This window comes from Schistocerca cancellata, chromosome 5, assembly GCF_023864275.1.
Source record: "Schistocerca cancellata isolate TAMUIC-IGC-003103 chromosome 5, iqSchCanc2.1, whole genome shotgun sequence".
In the NCBI taxonomy this organism is placed as follows: Eukaryota; Metazoa; Arthropoda; class Insecta; order Orthoptera; family Acrididae; genus Schistocerca; species Schistocerca cancellata.
In genome coordinates, this window is record NC_064630.1 from 488,243,461 (window position 1) to 488,260,394 (window position 16,934).

The 16,934-nt window shown below is 43.6% G+C and overlaps 1 protein-coding gene and 1 pseudogene across 1 annotated transcript in view; one reads left to right on the forward strand and one right to left on the reverse strand.

Annotated features, from left to right (window-relative positions):
- LOC126188618 (opioid-binding protein/cell adhesion molecule homolog) overlaps positions 1-16,934 on the forward strand; it is a 342,397-nt gene that overhangs the window by 180,900 nt on the left and 144,563 nt on the right. The window lies entirely within an intron of this gene.
- On the reverse strand, positions 10,074-10,191 carry LOC126189164 (5S ribosomal RNA; annotated as a pseudogene).

Sequence of the window (16,934 nt, forward strand, 5' to 3'; positions counted from 1 at the left end):
CTCTTGGCCAGAAATGCCTTTTTTGCCATAGCGAGTCTGCTTTTGATGTCCTCCTTGCTCCGTCCGTCATTGGTTATTTTACTGCCTAGGTAGCAGAATTCCTTAACTTCATTGACTTCGTGACCATCAATCCTGATGTTAAGTTTCTCGCTGTTCTCATTTCTATTACTTCTCATTACCTTCGTCTTTCTCCGATTTACTCTCAAACCATACTGTGTACTCATTTGACTGTTCATTCCGTTCAGCAGATCATTTAATGCTTCTTCACTTTCACTCAGGATAGCAATGTCATCAGCGAATCGTATCACTGATATCCTTTCACCTTGTATTTTAATTCCACTCCTGAACCTTTCTTTTATTTCCATCATTGCTTCCTCGATGTACAGATTGAAGAGTAGAGGCGAAAGGCTACAGCCTTGTCTTACACCCTTCTTAATACGAGCACTTCGTTCTTGATCGTCCACTCATATTATTCCCTCTTGGTTGTTGTACATATTGTATATGACCCGTCTCTCCCTGTAGCTTACCCCTACTTTTTTCAGAATCTCGAACAGCTTGCACCTTTTTATTTTGTCGAACGCTTTTTCCAGGTCGACAAATCCTATGAAAGTGTCTTGATTTTTCTTTAGCCTTGCTTCCATTACTAGCCGTAACGTCAGAATTGCCTCTCTCGTCCCTGTACTTTTCCTAAAGCCAAACTGATCGTCACCTAGCGCATTCTCAATTTTCTTTTCCATTCCTCTGTATATTATTCTTGTAAGCAGCTTCGATGCATGAACTGTTAAGCTGATTATGCGATAATTCTCGCACTTGTTAGCTTTTGCCGTCTTCGGAATTGTGTGGACGATGCTTTTCCGAAAGTCAGATGGTATATCGCCAGACTCATATATTCGACACACGAACGTGAATAGCCGTTTTGTTGCCACTTTCCCCAATGATTTTAGAAATTCTGATGGAATGTTATCTATCCCTTCTGCCTTATTTGACCGTAAGTCCTCTAAAGCTCTTTTATATTCCGATTCTAATACTGGATCCCCTATCTCTTCTAAATCGACTCCTGTTTCTTCTTCTATCACATCAGACAAATCTTCCCCCTCATAGAGGCTTTCAATGGATTCTTTCCATCTATCTGCTCTCTCCTCTGCATTTAACAGTGGAATTCTCGTTGCACTCCTAATGTTACCACCGTTGCTTTTAATGTCACCAAAGGTTGTTTTGACTTTCCTGTATGCTGAATCTGTCCTTTCGACAATCATATCTTTTTCGATGTCTTCACATTTTTCCTGCAGCCATTTCGTCTTAGCTTCCCTGCACTTCCTATTTATTTCATTCCTCAGCGACTTGTATTTTTGTATTCCTGATTTCCCCGGAACATGTTTGTACTTCCTCCTTTCAACAATCAACAGAAGTATTTATTCTGTTACCCATGGTTTCTTCGCATCTACCTTCTTTGTACCTATGTTTTCCTTCCCAACTTTTGTGATGGCCCTTTTTAGAGATGTCCATTCCTCTTCAACTGTACTGCCTACTGCGCTATTCCTTATTGCTGTATCTATAGCGTTAGAGATCTTCAAACGTATCTCGTCATTCCTTAGTACTTCCGTATCCCACTTCTTTGCGTATTGATTCTTCCTGACTAATGTCTTGAACTTCAGCCTATTCTTCATCACTACTATATTGTGATCTGAGTCTATATCTGCTCCTGGGTACGCCTTACAATCCAGTATCTGATTTCGGAATCTCTGTCTGACCATGATCTAATGTAATTGAAATCTTCCCGTACTTTTCCAGGTATAGATCCTCCTCTTGTGATTCTTGAACAGGGTATTCGCTATTACTAGCTGAAACTTGTTACAGAACTCAATTAGTCTTTCTCCACTTTCATTCCTTGTCCCAAGCCCATATTCTCCTGTAACCTTTTCTTCTACTCCTTTCCCTACAACTGCATTCCAGTCGCCCATGACTATTAGATTTTCGTCCCCCTTTACATACTTCATTACCCTTTCAATGTCGGCATACACTTTCTCTATCTGTTCATCTTCAGCTTGCGACGTCGGCATGTATACCTGAACTATCGTTGTCGGTGTTGGTCTGCTGTCTATTCTGATTAGAACTTAGAACTACTTAAACCTAACTAACCTAAGGACATCACACACATCCATGCCCGAGGCAGGATTCGAACCTGCGACCGTAGCGGTCGCCGACGTTTGCAGCAGCATGGACTATCAGCTCGGAGACCATGGCTGCGGTTACCCTTGACGCTGCATCACAGACAGGAGCGCCTGCGGTGGTGTACTCAACGACGAACCTGGGTGCACGAATGGCAGAACGTCATTTTTTCGGATGAATCCAGGTTCTATTTACAGCGTCAGGATGGTCGCATCCGTGTTTGGCGACATCGCGGTGAACGCACATTTGAAGCGTGTATTCGTCATCACCATACTGGCGTCTCACCCGGCGTGATGGAATGGGGTGCCATTGGTTACACGTCTCCGTCACCTCTTGTTCGCATTGACAGTAGTTTGAACAGTGGACGTTACATTTCAGATGTGTTACGACCCGTGGCTCTACCCAACATTCGATTTCTGCGAAACCCTACATTTCAGCAGGATAATGCACGATCGCATGTTGCAGGTACTGTACGGGCCTTTCTGGATACAGAAAATGTTCGACTGCTGCCCTGGCCAGCACATTCTTCAGATCTCTCACCAACTGAAAACATCTGGTCAATGTTGGCCGAGTAACTGGCTCGTCACAGTACGCCAGTCACTACTCTTGATGAACTGTTGTATCGTCTTGAAGCTGCATGGGCAGCTGTACCTTTACTTGTCATCCAAGCTCTGTTTGACTCAATGCCCAGGCGTATCAAGGCCGTTATTACGGCCAGAGGTGGTTGTTCTGGGTGCTGATTTCTCAGGATCTGTGCACCCAAATTGCGTGAAATGTAATCACATGTCAGTTCTAGTACAATATATTTGTCCAATGAATACCCGTTTATCATCTGCATTTCTTCTTGGTGTAGCAATTTTAATGGTCAGTGGTGTATTTGAATATTTGAACTCCATTCATTAAGGGGTTGGGTTGGGGTTGTTTGGGGGAGGAGACCAGACAGCGAGGTCATCGGTCTCATCGGATTAGGGAGGGATGGGGAAGGAAGCCGGCCGTGCCCTTTCAAAGGAACCATCCCGGCATTTGCCTGGAGCGAGTTTGGGAAATCACGGAAAACCTAAATCATTCATTAAGGGAATAAGACGAAACTTATTATTAACATTGTAACATAAGGAGTGTCATCTCTCATGTGTCTTACAAGAAACAAATGGTACTAAGGAGGTAGAAAGAGGTACAAAAATCCGAAAATGACCAATGCACTCTCTTGATCAGTATGCAGCGTAGGTAGAGTATGCAGATCTAGATGACACGAATTTTGAGTTTTAAAAAATTAGCTGAAAGTACTTCACCATGATGGGTTGTAGTAATATCGCTTCATTAGGAGAAAACGTTTAAAAACTAACAGAAATAAAAATTAGAGTAGCACTCTAAAAGAAAGTTACAAATTATTCATTATGTAATAAGTAAGAAACTAATGGGAAGCAAGATCGTTATATGGTATACAAGCGAGGTATTTCATCATTATTTCGCTAATGTAAAATAGGAGAAAGGATAAATTGTCGTATCTACTGTATTGCTTCTAAGACCCACTGCAAAAGAATGATTAACTGTTGTATTAAACTATAAAGTACCGAAGTAATATCGACGCACATGAAACTGAAAAAAATGAGGGTAACTACTCGAGACGTATAGGCTCCCTTGAGGCTTTTCAAACTCTGTGCCATTATTCCGACAAGTACAGCAAAAACATGCCGGAATTCGTACTAATGCAATTATAAATGAATTTTCTAAGTAGGTTATCTATCCCTCGATGTAACGTTAGTTTTTCATCGACTTGTTGAAAAGCAAACACAATTTAAAGCGTCTAACGTTTGCCATTGTTATTAGCGATACGTTATAGAATGTACTGGGACGAATAATTTAGTTGGTAGATAAAAGCATTTCGAAACCACGGCAATAGTGATCGACGTTGACGGAAAATGAACAGATATAATAGCAGCAATATGAGTGTGAGGCGAGAAAAATGCATACATCATTTAGTATTTATGCTGATAAAGCTAAGTGCATATATATTCTCGTTACTAATATAGGACTTTAGTATCTGAGCCACGTCAACAGACTGGTAACCTCACCCCGATAATTAAAATACGGTAGTATCTGAAATTACTACGAAATAAAAAGGACTAAAACGAAGGATTCGCAGGCATGCATACTATTTACTACAATTGATTTTAATAACATAATATTAGAAAATTTTAATAACCTTCGTTGTGACTCGTGAAAACAACACCATCCTCACCAGTAGCGGCAGTCACTTGATACCAGTATTACAATTTCCCGGCTTTGTGATCTCCGCTGTGCTGCGCATCCATGTTACTGTTACACGTTTTCTAATGCCATAAAACAGTGCATCTTTTGGAATGCATCAAAGAATTTTCTTCGTCCAGTTACCATCCAGTTCTTTGGCTGTATGACCCATCGACCGCCCCCCCCCCCCTCCTCCGCCCCCATTTAATTTTTATTACAGACATAGTCAGTCAACTACTGTTCCTTCCGTGATTCATCTGTATGGTTCCCAGTCTTCCTTGTCATTCCAAACAAGCGTCTCTGCTGTGAGTCAGAACCAACAATGCACACTGGCTGTGATCTTTACGTTTCAGACACATCGCAAGCTCTTATTTAGAATTCTAGTTCATATTCAGTGATCTGTTTACTCATTTACCTTCCATATGGCAGAAGCTGTCAAAATAACGTGGACATGTTTAGTACGATAAACTGATCTACAAGCAGGTAAATTTACAGGAGCACAAGAAGTCTAACATGAAAAGAAAATTGAAAGTCCATTGTAACATAGTCTGTCACCTGACACTCTTATAATACGACGAATCGCGCGTTTTTTAAAAGAAACATGAGAGTTTTTTCAATATATAAAAATGAATGTCTTAAAAGTTACCAAAAGAAACAAATGGATTGATACTCCTAAATTAGGGAATTTGGAAATGAGTTAGAAGAAAATTTAAAAATATCTTAAGAAAAGAATGTACAGTACAGGCATTACTGTGGTGGGTGGAGCAGTTCCCGTATCTAATCTCTTTATAAATTCATTTCTGAAGATTTGGTATCAGATAAACAATTCCAGATAAACAATTCAAAACCATACCTTTATACGTCAAAACGGAAATACTACACGTTTACATAAACGTGAGAAACTTGGAAAGAACAAAATAATCTGAAATTGTGGAGGCAACAATCAGTACTACTGTCAATGAAACATTAGAAAACAAGATATTTTTAAAGCATTTCTATAGTCAATATGAATAAAATATGGCAGGAATATGTTTAGATCAGAATTTAAAACGTATGCCTTTCGGTGCTGAGGAGAGCTGTGCACTACCCGCAACGACTTTTCAAGCTGTTATGACTTAAAAGCAAGCGTTGGAGCATACCTAAGAGACAGCAGACATTTTGGTAGCTTTATTAAATGTAATGATTCTTGACGCCTGATACCTGCATATCTGACAGCAAAGTATTTCTCGAGACTGTGACAGACCAAACAATGCAAACCAGTTGTTTAAAGATGCCTGCTATTGATCTGTTCGTACTTTATTTATGCTGGTCAGTAGTTCGACAGTTTTAATCAAAAGACGCTTACAGTTTCCTGCTTAAGCTTCATTCTCTCTTAATCACTTTCACTATGTCTATAAACGAAACGGTAATCATTTCAACATCTCTCCATCCCTTGCTTTTCTCTCTCCTCCAATCCTCCATTTTATATCCTCTCTACTTCGACGATCATCAGTTATTTTGCTCCCCAAATGGCAAAACTCCTTTACTACTTTGTCTCATTTCCTAATCTAATTCCCTCAGCATCACCCGACTTAATTTGACTACATTCCATTATCCTCGTTTCGCTTTTGTTGATGTTCATCTTATACCCTCTTTTCAAGACACTGACCATTCCCTTCAACAGCTCTTCCAAGTCCTTTGCTGTCTCTGACAGAATTACATTGTCATCGGTGAACCTCAAAGTTTTTTTTTCTTCTCCATGGATTTTAATACCAACTCCGAACTTTTCTTTTGTTTCCTTTACCGCTTCCTCAATATACAGATTGAATAGCATCGGGGAGTGGCTACAATCCTGATTTGATACGTAGTAATGCTCAATCTGTCTGACTGTTATGCCTCAGCTATAATCGTTCTTCCATAATAAAGTTTGAAAATGCATAAAACGCTCATACTCCATCAAATTAAATGTTGTGGCTAACTTGTCCTCATAAAACTACCTTTTTTAAAGAATTTTGTTTTTAATTATTAGCAGAGAATTTATAATTTTCGTGTTTTTTAAATGAAATTCGCTGATATTTTGTATTTGTTGCTACCACGCGGCGGGTATTATCGATTAATACCTCTTTCACATTGTACCAAACAGAGAGAATATGCATTTATCCAAGGGAACACGTATGTGCCTTTCGATTCTAAAACACATCCTGGCGCACTGAGAAAAAGTTAGAAAGCTATAAATTCCCAGACACAGGTAGATAAAAGAATTTATTAGAAAAGAATTACTTTTTTATTTGCATGTGTTCTAGTTTCTGTGTATTCAAGACGTTAAAAGCTTAATAGAAACACAGCAGTGCTACAGTTAATTTATTTTGTAAAAGGACGAGAAGTTTCGAATATTGTCTGCCCTGGATTCGGCATGTTTGTGGGAAATCCAGTGCGCTGCAAACAGCATTCGAGAGGCTTTCCGTTGTTAACAGGTCAATGGATATCGAGCGCAAACTCGAACGTATCGCCCGAGATATGAACGAAGTTTATCTCATCTGTCGGAACAATCAACTTAAATGTCGTATTTATGGTCCGAACAGAATCCCGGATTAGAAATGTCAATAATGTATTGAAAACCAAATAGCGAGTGGCGCTCGGCATTAACGAATGCGTAGCTCTCTTGTATAAACACCTGCACCAGCAAACATTGTAATTGCATTGTTGAAGATTTAATCTGGGGCCGGAAGGCACACGCGGGGCTCACTGATATGGTTTCCGGGCTTAACGCGCCATTTGAATTACTCTGGTGCTGTTCCCGGTCTCTAAAGCAATAATATATTTACTGAGGGCTGCGCTGGGACTTCTTTGTTGGATCTACATGTAGATAATTTACGCTTATTTTTTATTTTTTTGACGAAGAGCGTGAATTTGTATTACCAGATATAAGGAACTCTAAAGATCACACTTTTTAGTAGTTTATTGTGGGATTTAGTTGCGGTATTTCACGACCCTACTCGAGATAATAAACTTTCTTCACGAACAACGTTCAATACGTTGTTAAGCAACAGAAAACATCGAGCGACCGAAACACTTTCCTGAACAGATGTCGAGTTTCGACATCGCTGCTATCATCAGGTCCTAAAAAAACAGCGACACAGAAGACATGTAGCCGAATATTGCCAGATGACGACTACGCGTCCTCTCTTACGATGGCTACAAAACCGAAACATGTTCAGATGAATTAAAGTATGACCAAGACTGCTAAACTTACGGTGTGTTTAGATAACGATGGTCTCCGATCTTCTGTAACAGGGAAAGTGACCACGTCTCGTGACTGGTCCCTGAAACTACCTAAATTCTCCAGCATGTACATTTACGCCATTAAAAGCCTAAATTTTAATAAACAAGTAGGTAATTTTAAATATGTCTGTGGCAAACAACATAACACAGTCAAAAGTAAACATTTTAGCGTAAGGAAATCTCGACTGATAAGAAAGGCAAACAGTATAGATAACAGTTTATCTGATATTTTATTTTTCTTGTTATTATTATTAATAATAATAAGAAGAAAAAGCCAATCAAAATTATGTGAAAATAGTACATACAATTTGAACGCTTCGTAGCTATATTGTCAAGCATATAATTTTTTCGGGCTTACCGCTTTTCACTACATACTACAACAATTTGTCGTTCAAAATGCTTATGTGGCCTCAATGATAGCAGCTTGACAGTATCTACGTATCCTTGGGTTCATTTAGAATTCAGCATATTTTAACAAAACCAACCGTGGACGTTATAGTTGTTTTTACTGCAATTGTTGTCTGCATTCAATGCCATTAGTGTCATTGTATTACCAATAACAACAATTCAATAAATGAAATCACTTACATGTAAACAATGAATTTATTATAGAAAATATAAAATCATAAAAAGGAAAAATTCTCTAAAATATTCAACACACTTGCTCCAAATCTGATAGCTACGAAGAAAAACATTATATACCTCACTGTAAAACTTTGCGTACATGTTTCTTTTTGTTGGAGCAGCTTGTTTTTTTGTGTCGAGAATACCCTTATCTAGCGGCATATTTCTGAGAAATTCCATTGATCAGCTTTTATCAACACAGGGACGATATTCCGATTCAGTACCACAAACTGCTACAATATCGTCAAAAACGGTGCACCATGCAAGGATGCCAAGGGCTGAGGGCAGTGTCCTATACGCAGCCGAGGTAGAATTACATCGTATTATTTAACTCGTTTCGTAGAGGTCCGCCGTAGAAGAGTGGTTGGTTTAATCCGAAGTACAGAGGGTTTATAAATGAATGGTGAGGCAATAAATCGATTTACTGCTTTATATGGGCAAACCTTACGGCATAATCAACTGTCCAAGTTTATGACGCATTATTCAAAATCCTCCAGTGTGCGCACCGCTGGCCACACAACACATATCTGTACCGTAATCAAATTATTGCCACAATCGGTGCTGCACGCCCTTCGTGATGGTCTGCAATGGATGTTTTATCCGATCACACACTTCCTCAACGGACAGGGGCATTGGCGATATATAAACTCGGTCTTTCACGAACCACCACTGAAAGAAGTCGCTGGGTGCTAAATCCGGCGAAGAGGTGGACACGGGATAAGGTTGTCTACAGCACCTCCAATCAAGAGTTGGCGAAGAAACAGATTGAGAAGCTCGTATGAGTTCCTGTAAAAATTTGTGGAGCACCACCCATTAGCGAAATGTAATAATCCTAACTGGTCTTCAGCTGCGGCAACAACCAGGTTTCCAACATGTCTCGAATGGAGTCATCCGTCACCGTTTGTTACCTGAAGAAAACAGCCGTGCGCTTTCTAGTGCGACACCACACAGAAAACATTCATTTTGGAGCGTCACGCTGATGCTCTATGTTTCTCGCTTCTCCAGATACGGACATTGTGCGAGTTCACCTTGCCACGAACATGGGAAGTGGCTTCATCGCAGAAGATCAGTCTTTCTAAAAAAAACAGCGTCCTCCATTTTTTAATTGTACTTGTAGCTCTTCATAAAAGTCACACCCTTTCATTTTGTCTGCTAGTGTAAGGGCCTGCACTAATCTCACTGCGTATGGTTTAAAACATAGCCGCCAACGCACGCTAATCCTTGGCATGAACAATGCCCCGCTTGCTTTACTGAATTGCGAGGACTTCGATGAGGTGCCTACCGCGGTCTTTTGACATCTGCATCAGACACACGAGGTCGACCAGGACTCTTCCCTTACAAAGGCATCCGGGTTTCACGAACCGTCGGTACCATCGACTCATGTTAGTGCTGTGTGATGGGACTTTTGTAAACCGTGCATGAAACGCACACTGCACTGTAACCACAGATCCGCACAACTCAAAACGGAGCACACAGAAAGACTTTTCCTGTAACGACGCCATGTTGGAGACAGACGCCACGCCTGTGCAGTGAACATGACAAGCGAATAGTGGATATAAAACTAAACTCCGCCCGAACAGGCCATGAAGGCCCAACGGTATCGACCGGCCGCCGTGTCATCCTCAGCCCACAGGCATCAACGGATGCGGATATGAAGGGTATGTGGTCACCCCACCGCTCTCCCGGCCGTATGTCGGTTTCAGAGACCGGAGCCCTACTTCTCAATCAAGCAGCTCCTCAGTTTGCCTCACAAGGGCTGAGTGCACCCCGCTTGCCAACAGCACTCGGCAGACCGGTTGGTCACCCATCCAAGTGCTAGCCCAGCCCGACAGCGCTTAACTTCGGTGATCTGACGGGAACCGGTGTTACCACTACGGCGAGTCCGTTGACCGAGTAGGGAATAGTACAGCAAAACCTTGGACAGTAGGCGCTGCTTCTGCTGTTATATTTGCCCATATAATGCGATAAATCGATTTATTATTAATTTTTAAAATCGCACCATTCATTTATAAAGACCCTGTATTTTCACACACCGTCAGACATTCCATTCCCCATCTAACGGCTCCATATCTCATCAGTTAGATCACTCCCTCGGAAGGAATGCTATTTTGCTGCTACAGTTATATCTGCTGCGGTGCGTCCTTGTTGCCTCTGGTTCCAACGAGTGCCTGTAAGCAGCGTAATGAGACACAATTTCTTTGCTGTTGTAGAAATAAAATGGTGTTCTGAATGTCCCGAAAAAGCTTCCCTCCTGAGTACATTTTCTGGACTGTACCAAGAGCGGTTCTCGCGTTGGAAGGAAGGAGGGAAGATTAGAGTTTAACATCTCGCCCACTGAGAGCTCGTTGGAGACGCTCGAGTGGAAGACGGATGGAGTAGGATCGGTAGTGATCTTTCTAAGGAACCATCTCGTCATTCGTCTGATTACGAAAAATCTAAATTATAATGACAGGAAAGCGAAAATCTTTACATCACATCAACAGTCGCTTAGCGTTGACTACAGAAATGTGTGGCTTATGAAGAGGTTTGAGAGGATTGACATGTCCGTAGTGGATTTTTACTGAGATGACACCCAATGACAAGTCGCATTCTGCTTTTACGGCTTCTCTACTGATAACAACATACTCCTTGTCTCCTTTTATAGTTGCGAGTCCGTCTCTCGTGACATCTAGTGGTCAGTTCCACATTAACTAATGGTGTCCGGGTACTTTTAATTAGACAGTGTAGTGGCGAAGTGCTGGAATAAAGAACTGCGTTGGATGATCAAGCACTCACGAAAAATTTAAATGAGCTTTTACAAAAAATCTCGTAGGGCAATTCTCACCTCCCAGCGTGCACTCCGGGGCATTTTAAACGAGCACTGTAACAAGGTACAACAGATGGTTCGAAGCATAGTCAATAAATTGGCTCCCCCTTTGTTTTCCCAGGCGATATTCTATATGTCTGATCTGAGGCACTTGCTATGGACAGAAATGTTACCCATCTGCTCCATTAGAGGTACGTTGAGAATGGTGCAATGGTTAACGCGCTGGACTCCCTTTAGAGTTGTGTTATCAGTAGGGATCCAGTAACGGCAGAATGTTTCAAAGTCAGGAAAGCTCAGTGACTTACAACATAGGCTACTCATTGGATCCCACCTGAGTAAGAAATACAACAGGGACATTTCATCCTCTGTAAAGCTGCTGTTGGTGATGAAAATGCGAAAGAGCAACCACAACCAAACCTAACTACCAGCGGACAGACCTCATGTACTGTCAGACTATTACAGAGGGTTTCGGTGTTGCAGTGCCTGTATTGTTTTGATTACGATGCAAAATTCTTTTATACACGCATGCATGTCAAAAGGAACAGGCACTGTGGCGACTACAGCCGTTATGCAATACATTAAATGCATTCGCAGTTGCGAATAATGACAACCATCAGCTCTAGAACGGAATGATAACAGTGAAAGTTTGTGCCAGACCGGGACTCGAACCCGAATTTCCCGCTTATCGTGAGCAGTCGCCTTACCACTTTTTTTTTTTTTTTTTTTTAACGACCGAGACTCGAACTCGGGACCTTTGCCTTTCGCAGGCAAGTGCTCTACCAACTTCTTTTTTTTTTTTTTTGCGCCTTTAACCACTTTTTTTTTTTTTAATCGAACCCGGGCCCTTAGGATTGACAGTCTGTCACGCTGACCATTTTTTTTTTTCTTTGAACCTATTAATTGATATATGGAAAAATACAAACGAAAGGAACAACATCCGCTAGGTTTCTTGGAGATTCGAACCCGGGTTCTCCAAGTCGTAGCCAGTTACCTTGGCCGTTTTTTTATTTATTTTTTTTATTTTTTTATTTTTTTATTTGTTTTAAATTTTTTTTAAAATTGTAAATGATGGAAAAAGGCGTCTTTCAGTTACGACAAACAAAATTAGAATGGACATCCATATCAACAACAGAACAAGAGTTCCTTCTAAACTATGAAATAGAATTTGAAACCAATAGTGTGATGATAGATAATAAAGAAAGAAAAATGTAACCAAATCCCGCACGCCATTCCATGTGCATGGCCCATCTGCATACAGATTCCATGTTCCAAATTGGTACAGCAATTCTCAGCGTGTGGAGCCCCATGAAGGCGATCATCCTCTGCCCGGTACTCCCCAACTGTGAGGGGGGTTATCGAAGACACTGCGCAAATAGTTCGCAAATAGTTGTCGGTATCGGGGTGTACACTCAAGTGTGCTATGACTGTTCTGGAGAAATTGCCAGTAATCAAGCACCATCTTCTCATCATTTTGAAAGAGGTAGTATATGGACATGCCTTTAAACCATGTGAGAGCATGAGTCTTCGCAGGTGGGAAATAAGTATCCTCTGGACAAAGGAGGAGCCGTGGCTCAATTGTGCGAGGCGCGATACGTAGGTAGCAGGCGAGGATCTTCTGCACTAGCAGCCATACCTCTAACGCCGATCCACATGTTAAACGGTGTTCGTCAGTATCCACGAGGTGGCAATGTGGACAAAGGGGGGAATCCGCCATCCCAATAGCGTGCAGCCTTTGTCGTGTTACAACCTTCCCGTTCACCACCTGGTACCACGCGGCTCGTACCCGCGTGGGGAGGAACGACTTCTGGACCGCTCTCCACACTGCAGGCCATAGGGTCGTAGGGCTCTTCCTCTCAATCACATTGCGAGGGGTGGACCTTAGCAGCAGTCTGTAAAAGTCTCTCGCCTTGGGAGTGCGAGTGTTGGGAAGATCTGGGTGCACGTAACTATACTCAAGAATAAATGCCGAGAGGTGCGAGAGTGAGGGTGTAATGTGTGCAACCGTGACAGGTGGCATAAGAGACGCCGGCAGCAATTCCTCTAACAGACGACCCGTAAGGGAAGCATCTTGGTGGGTCCTCAATTTCATCATTGTGCACAAGTATAATGCTGTAGCCCTCGCTCGTACATTTATATGTCCCAGTCCGCCATCAAGCGGAGGGAGGGTGAGTGTTTCGTAGCGGACTTTGAATAGGTGTCCGGCGGTAAGGTAATACCCAAACGCTGCTTGCAGTCTGTGTGCCATCGCTGTCGATATCGGTAGGACCTGGGCCATGTGGATCATCTTAGTCGCCACGTGAAGGTTGAGGTATTCCACACGCTGTAGGAGGTCCATCCGTCGAAGTAAGTTCCGGCGAACTTCTGTGCGTATTGCCTGTAGTAATCGTGCATAGTTCATGGCAGCCGTGCGGCGCACATCCTGTGTAAATGTTATGCCCAAGAACCGGATCTTGTTAACTAGTGGGAGTGGGGCTAAAGCGTCCTCCTGTAGACCTCTCCCAATGGGCATCGCTGCCGACTTGGCCACATTCATGCGGCTGCCCGCTGCCAAACCATAGCGATTGACCCATTGTATCACCGAGCGTACCTCGTCATCAGATCGGACAAGTAATAGAAGGTCATCAGCATATATTCTGCACTGAAAGGTATGATCCCTCAATGAAATGCCCGAGAGCCTGTTTTTCAACCCTCCGACAAGTGGTTCGAGTGCGATCGCGTAAAGAATCATGGAGAGTGGGCATCCTTGGCGAACTGACCGTCGGATCGGAAAGGGACCCGCAATCCGTCCATTCACCAGTACACGGGATGCAGCTCCACGGAAAAGGTGCTGAAAGATGTCGATAAAGTCAGGCGGGTAGCCCATGCGGGCCATTACGGACAGAAGGAACTTGTGGTGAACTCTGTCGAAGGCGTTGTCGAAATCAATGGAGATCAGAGCAGCTCGAAGGCGACAGGATGTGGCGATGGCTATTAAATCCCTGCATTCACTGGTTGCCGTTTGCATGTTGATCACTCCACCCTGAGTCGTTTGTTCCATTGAGAGGAGCAGGGGCAGAACCTTCTTTATGCGGCTGGCGAGTAATCGGGCGAAGATTTTATAGTCCGAGTTAAGCATTGTAATGGGCCTGTAGTCCTCGACCGTCCGACCTCTGGAAGGCTTGTGTATCGGTATAAGGAGACCTTCCACGAATGCAGGTGGCACGTGGGAACCAGGGGTTATCAGTTCTTGGTACATAATGATCCATCGGGGCATCATGAGATCGCGGAAAGTACGATAAAACTCGAGCGGCAGTCCGTCTGGCCCGGGAGATTTGTTGAGTGCTCCCTTGTTAAGCGCGTCCTCGATGTCGTCTCGTGTAATTCCACCTAAAAGCGTCGCCGCTGCTGCATTGTCGAGGGTGTGCGACACATGCTGCAGTATGTCGTGATCGTCCGCTTCCTCGTCCTCTGTATTCACCTCGTCGTAAAACCGGCGATAGTGATCTTCGAAGACTTCTGTAACCGCCGCCTGAGTCGTTACGACCCTGCCACCTGGCAATACGAGGTCCGTGATCAGCTGCTGTCGGCGTCGGCGGCTGTCGAGCACGATGTGATGCATAGACGGGTTTTCTCCTTCCACTCGGTCTTGACGTCGCGATCGCACTACGACCCCCTCCAAACGTTTCCTCGTAAGAGACAATATTTTACCTTTAATTCGGCGGCTTTCCATTTGTCGGTTTGGAGATGGTGGTTGGCTGTCGAGTTCGCGAAGCATCGTGTAATAAAAGTCCAATGTGTGACGATGCCAAGCTGCGGTATCTTTTCCGAATTGAGTTATCACACGCCGAAAAGCTGGTTTTGCACAGTCCACCCACCATGCTAGAGTCGATGGGTATCGGGGAAGACGACGTTCGCAATCCAGCCATGTGTTGGCGATAATCTGACGGCATTCCGGGGCTTGAAGATGTGCCACATTCAGCTTCCAGGGTCCTCGGCTGCGCCATATCCGCTGCTGTTGTAGAGTGAGTGTGCATATGAAAGCGCTATGGTCGGAGAAGCGGCCAACGTTCGGCGTCCAATACTCCCGGTGCTAGAGCTCGTGAGACATAAATGCGGTCGAGGCGACTGGCTGAGTGACTAGTAAGGTATGTCGGACCGGGACGGTCACCGTGCACTGTCTCCCACGTGTCGGTGAGAAGCAGGTCTCGAACCAGGAGCCGAAGTTCTTGACAAGTCGAGAAATGTGGGACTTGGTCTTTGGGCTGGAGCACACAGTTAAAATCGCCGCCGAAGATATATTGCTCGAAGCTGCTGATAAAGAGGGGGGCGATATCCTCCGAGTAGAACAGCGATCGTTCGCGGCGTTGGTCAGTTCCTGATGGAGCGTAAATGTTAATGATGCGCGTGCCCAGTGCTGTGATCGCCAACCCCCTTCCTGACGGAAGGTAAGTCACTTCTTCGATGGCAATTCCGTCGCGCACTAGTATTGCCGTACCGCTGCCATTCCGGTCCGCCGGTGACACATATGTCACATAACCGTAGAAAACGGGGAGGGCCGCTATATATACTTCTTGCAACAGGGCAATGTCAACATCCGAAGAACGAAGCATCTCACGCAGCAACTGGATCTTCACTGCCGTTCGTATCGTGTTGAAGTTAAGCGTGGCGATACGATAAGCTTGTTGACGAACCGCAGGTGTTAAGTTATTCATTAAGACTGGAATTACCTATGACGCTTCTGACTGTATTGACACCTCCGCAGCCCCCCAAACCTCACCTGCAGGCCGTTCTAGAGAGCCGGCGCCAATGCCGTGGGCCCTGTTGGCGTAACTTGCATGGTTCCGTCGTCGTCGTGGTCATCCGCCCACGTCGGGGAACTGAAAGCAAGATCGGCTTCCCTAGCGTCCTTAGGACACGGCCACTTGGCTACCCGTGCACGACTCACGGCCAGACAGAAACTTCCATATGTCGTCAACGACGCATCCACGACCTGGACTCGTACATGTATTATGCATATTCCCGTGAAGGTGAGACATTGTACTTGAAAGTCGCTTGCCCGGTGTCGGCTGAGAAATACAATGTTGCAGTGCCTGCGTTATTTTGATTACGATGCAAACTTTCTTTGGACAGGCCTATGGAAGTTTGGGTCTGGCCGTGAGTTGTGCACGGATAGCCAAATGGTAAGGCGACTGCTCGCGATAAGCGGGAAATCAGAGTTAGAGTCCAGGTCCGCACGAATTTTCACTCTCACCATTCCGTTCTACAGCTGATAGTTGTCATTATTCGCAGTTGCGAATACATTTAATGTACTACAGAGGGTGGTTGTAGAAAACCGCATGAAATCATGCGATGGAATCATTCGTGAATTCCAACATGCTACCAGCAGTGCAGTTAGCACAATGAACGATGGATTTAAAAGGAATTCGGTACAATGATCGAGCAGTTTCTTATAAGCCATACGTTTCTGTAGCTAAGCGACGCTTGAAGTGCGGTAAACACGGAGTCACTGGAGGGTGGATGACGGGAAACGAGAGATCTGAAGTGACGAATCACGCTGCAACCTGTGCCAATCCGATAGAAGTTGCTACTTCCGGAAACCTTACCTGTTACCATGTTTTGCGCCAACACTGAAGTGCAGAGAAGGTTGTGTTACGGGACGGTTTTGTTTTTCATGATTACAATGTGATCCCCTTATTGCGGTTTTAAATTGAATGATTCCTACTCTGATTTCACCGAATACGCTCAAGGGTCATGATCAAAGGGAGCTTTGTGCTATTTTATTTTCAGCAAGTCTGACTCAATTAATTTAGAAGTTGATGACTAGTTAATTCAATTAATATTAAAATGA